The sequence below is a fragment of the Quercus robur genome, chromosome 5, assembly GCF_932294415.1.
Source record: "Quercus robur chromosome 5, dhQueRobu3.1, whole genome shotgun sequence".
Classification (NCBI taxonomy): Eukaryota; Viridiplantae; Streptophyta; class Magnoliopsida; order Fagales; family Fagaceae; genus Quercus; species Quercus robur.
In genome coordinates this window covers 57,478,663-57,482,873 of record NC_065538.1, presented here as the reverse complement: position 1 = coordinate 57,482,873, position 4,211 = coordinate 57,478,663, and the positions used below count along the sequence as shown (strand labels likewise).

General features: G+C 33.1%; 1 long non-coding RNA gene across 1 annotated transcript; it reads right to left on the bottom strand.

Moving 5' to 3' along the window:
* Positions 1-558: 558 nt before the first annotated feature.
* LOC126726439 (uncharacterized) lies at positions 559-2,531 on the bottom strand. The gene is made up of 2 exons (XR_007655870.1): positions 2,027-2,531; positions 559-1,113 (listed from the first exon to the last, which is right to left on the bottom strand). It is a non-coding gene; the product is annotated as an uncharacterized LOC126726439 (long non-coding RNA).
* Positions 2,532-4,211: the final 1,680 nt, after the last annotated feature.

Below are 4,211 nucleotides of genomic sequence, written 5' to 3'. Positions count from 1 at the left end.
TTATTATACAAAATTATTTTACAAGTCATTGGAAATCTGTTTTGAGTGTTTAATAAATCTTTTAACACTTAAGTATCATAAATTTTCTCAAGAGCAATCTAGTATGAAAGTGATAATTGACTTAATTCTACTTGTGAAAATAAACACTCTATGCCAACAACAAAATACTCTTTTGCGTGAATTTGGATATGCCTATCAAGTGTCTTGTTGAAACAATGGCAAAACTAAATAGCAATTTTGTTTACAAATTTAAAAATTTTAAAATAATTTTTAAAAAAGTTCCATCAAATGTACCATTGCTTGATGAATTGCCCCTAATGTAGCTATGGTGCTTAACTGCTTATACATATTATATGACATTGTGACTCCACATGCAATTGGCCATCTTCATCTTGTGTAAAGGAATAAAGGCATGTAGCACACTAACATCGACTCCTGTCCATATAGTTAATTGAGAAGAGTTGTTAAGTTAAGCTGTTGGTGAATCAGAATTTTAGAAGTAGAGAAGAAATAGTTACTTCAAGGGTAACCAACATCCTGAATTGAGAGAGAAAGAGATAAGAACAATTTGGTTAATTTTCTGGATGCTTCTCATTATGTTGCTTATTAGTTTATATACGAGAGTTCCTTAATCCTTTTCCCGCAAAAACTAACTGAACACCTTAACTAACATACCAGTAACTAACATACCAACACATACCAGCAATTCAGTAATACTTACATACAATGCAATACACCATTAAGCTAGACTCCTAACATTACCCCCTCCACTAAAACATTTTGCCTCCCAAGTAGCATCATCAGAGGAGCTCCCTTGCCACTAAATCAAAAGCTGAGTAATGGTTCTATTGCGTAGCTGGCATGAGCTAGTCTGCAGAACAACCACAGGTTCAGAGGCAAGGATGCCTTGAGAATTGACAGAAGGCAAAAGTGAAAGAGGCACTGTCTTGTGTCCCAATTTAGCTTTCAAACAAGAGACATGGAACACAGGGTGAATAGAGAAGGTTAAAGGCCTGCTACAAACGGACCATTGAAAGAATTCAACAAATTTTGTTGTTCAGTAACAACATATTCTCTGTTTTTTTCTAAATATTGATCCGACTGATACTAAACCTGAAAATAAAAGTGCATGAAGTTTAGATATTTTAACAGCAGCCCACACAAGTAAACAATAAACAACACAACAGAATAAAAAATCCAACTTACCACTCCTGCATAATGAACAATGGTTCACACAAAAGCATTATAGGGAACATAATTTTGTAATTTAATGCCATAGAGGACATAAATAACTAGCCCACTGTTCTTTTTCTTTTCTTTTAAAAAAAAAAAAAAATGTTATAAGAACTAATTTCTTTGCAAGAACAGACACAGTAAAAATTTAAACTTTTGGCCTTCCAATAAGCAGGTTTCATAGTGACACGTGATATACCAAAATATGCCAAAACGTAGCCTAGAGAAAATTAATTTTAGAACCTATTATCATTAAAATGAACCCAAAAATTGCTTGAAAAATATGAAACTTTAGTGCAGTGTAATGAAAATGGTGTACACCACAAAGAAGGAAAAAAAAAAAAAGAAAAAAAGAAATAGAAACAGAGCAATAGCAACTCTGTACCCAGGCCGTGATGTCCTTATGCCATGCTAGAAATTAATTTCCTTCTTTCTAAAAGGCCTTCCACGGTTCCACCTAAATACAGCGCTACCCATAAGCACAACAAGAAATGTAAATAAAGTCAGCTTATCAACTGTTGAGCCAACTACAACATCCATCTGAGGGCTGAGGCCACTTGTTACATTGGGTGCAAGCACCTCATATCATTATAAATGTTGTCCATATCAAATCCTAACCAATTAAATCCAAAAAAAAAAAAAAATCAGATTTCAGCACCACACTAACATGAACCCACAGCCCCTAATAATAAGAACACAAGGCCACAACAACAAGAAGTTTGGAAAAATGAATCTCTATGAAGCATTTCAGCAAGCAGTTTCTGTACCAGAAAAAAAGGAACAAAATCGGTACCTTACAATTGCAGAAATGTTGCCAACGTTGAGATGGAAGGAAGTGGCAGCCAAACGGTGGTGGTGATGATGAACAAAGAGAGAGCTCCAAAAATGAAGATTGAAAATGAAAAGCTTTTTGTTTTTTCAGTTTTTACCTTCACCGAACCCGCCCAATTTTCAAATCAAAATTTGAATTTCAACAGAGGATTAACGTTTCTGGATTAATGGAAGTTAAAGTGTGTATTGTTTTTCAGTAACATGGCCGGTAAGCTGATATCAGCTGCTTTTAATGATGTTTTTCTTTTCTATTGGCTGGGACTACAAGGTCAGCAGGTTGACCTTGTAATCCCGAATCACCTAATAATTTCCCGGTCATACCTATGGTATTTTTGTTTAAAATCCCTGCATTTAAAATTGAAGGAACCTTTGGCATAAATTGATTATTTTGTTAGGTAGAAGCAGATTGTATATTTTGGGTGAAGTCTTTTCCTAGATTGTATATTAAATAAATTGGATTGTAAAGATATAAGTCTTTTCCGGATTTAATTTTTCATTTTGATTTAATTTTTTAAAGTCTTTTCCCGGATTGAATTAATATATCAAGGTTTTTTTTATGAGGGATGTGAGCCTGGAATTGAACGGGCTTCACTTAAGGCTCTATATATTCAGCCCACATAGTACAAAAGTAGACCTGAAAGCCAACTATCCAAACTCATCAGCACCATATTTATCCCGGCCCGGCCCAATTAATATGAACACAATCTTTAATTATTGCAAACACCAGTTAGTCTGGGCAGTCTCTAGCTATAAGTATTAGTGACAAATCAAGCTTCGACTTGTTAAATAAGAAGAGAAATTCTAAGTCCACAACACTTTTACAATATTTACAAAACAAATTTTAGGTGAAAAACTATTATTAATGAGGCAAAAAGTAATATCACACTCTATTACCGAAGATTTTGTAGTGAAAATGTTGTAGACATAATATTATTCAAATAAAAACTTGTTGAATTACTTCTTTTTTTTGGGGCAAATGACAACTTACCCATCTATGATTTGGCCGAAATTTAAGTTGTTTACATTTGGTTTAAAACTTGACATTTTACTTATTTAAGGTTAGCTCAGTTAGAATTTTGTAACCCACTTATCACCACACACCCTTGGTGCGATGGTCACTTCACAAGTATAAGTGCTTGTAGGGTATAGGGGAAAAGGGTCGGGGTTCAAGTCTCCAGGAGGGAGTTTCACACACATATACATTTAGATTAGGTTAAAGTAGAATTTCTATCTTGTATAAATAAATAATAATAATAATTAAAAAAAAATTATGTAACCCACCTCTGTTAAAAATAGGGCTAAATATGTAATTTTACTCAACTTTTATGTCTCTCTTCCAAGAACACAAAAAATATAAAAATACAAGATCAAATAAGATAAAATATAAGGGAAATGATATGTCTACAACAATTTTACAATATTTTTACAACAAATCCTAAATGACAGATTGTTATTGGTTGTTATTGTTGCTTTAAAAATGTAATCTCAGTGCTAAATTCAAATTTGAACCAATAATAACTAACCACCTATGATTTGTTGTAAAAATATTGTAGATGTAGCACCTCCCAAAATATAATCCAGCGGGACACTTATATTATGGAATTTCAAATCACTGGTAGACAACTTAAATTTCAGTTAAACCTTAGGTGAGTAAAATATCAAATTTCAAACTACGGGTAGACAACTTAAATTTCAACCAAACCACAGGTAGGTAAGTTGTAATTTGCCCCCCTTTTTTTTCAATGCCGAATCACTTCTTGTTTAGCCATCTGAAGATTCTGAACTACCCACTTTTTATATCCTAAGTCCCAAAAAATAATTGTACATAAGGGGTGCTTTTTTTGCTGCCTTTTGGGTTAACATTATATAAACTTCTTTTAATTTTTTCTAATTGTCACATATTTCTCTTCTAATTTTTAGTTGATATGTGTGGAATATTGACAATTTGACAAAGTTTCCTTAGATAGTGGTGTTTTTATTATTATTATTTTGGTTTTCTACTTGTTTTTTGGGTAGGTTACACTCATGCACAGCAAGGGGATTTGAAATTTAGAATGCATCCATCATCTCATACTTACGAGTGTGAAGGTGCCACTTGATCCAAAGTTCATGGGCATCATTTCTGATTGGTTGTGTAGTTGTAATAA